We start from the raw sequence: 736 nt of genomic DNA, 5'->3' as shown, positions 1-736 counted from the left end.
CTGTTGTTGTGGCTGCTCGGTGCAGGATGTCCCGGGTGGGACCTGGGAGCGTTCCCCCACAGGGGCTAGCCCGATCTGCCCAACTCGAAACACTGGCCAACGTGGAGAAAAATGGAGACCCTCGCCGCGCGCTCGCGCGCCCATACACACACACACACACACACACACACACACACACACACACACCCTCGTTCTTTTGGACTGATTGTCTTCCCCCATACACACACACACACACACACACACACACACACACACACACACACACCCTCGTTCTTTTGGACTGATTGCCTTCCCCCAGAAAAGTTCCACACACACACACACACACACACACACACACACACACACCCTCGTTCTTTTGGACTGATTGTCTTCCCCCAGAAAAGTTCAACTCAAAGAGCCTTGGTAACGACATTGGGGCCGGAAACAAAAGCCCACCTGACAACACTTACCTAAAGTTTCCCTTTCCCTACCCCCTCCTTTATCCCTTTCCCCACTTTCTCATGTTGATGTAAAGATTTTAAGGCATTGCAAAATAATGAACCCAGGAAGGTTGATGGTTAAAGTTGACGTCATTGTCAGGGGCTTCTAGGGAAGCTCAGATTCACTCTATTTAGGAATTTGTGTTTTACTACCTTGTCTGTTCAGTATGTAATAGGAGTCCTCTCAATCTTGTACAAGAGGCCCAGGGAAAGGTGAGAACATGGAATTGACACAGGTCACCTACCCTACTCGCCAA

This window comes from Carlito syrichta, unplaced genomic scaffold (assembly GCF_000164805.1).
Source record: "Carlito syrichta isolate Samal-C Ts95f unplaced genomic scaffold, Tarsius_syrichta-2.0.1 Scaffold311628, whole genome shotgun sequence".
Taxonomy (NCBI): Eukaryota; Metazoa; Chordata; class Mammalia; order Primates; family Tarsiidae; genus Carlito; species Carlito syrichta.
This window is presented reverse-complemented; position numbering follows the sequence as displayed.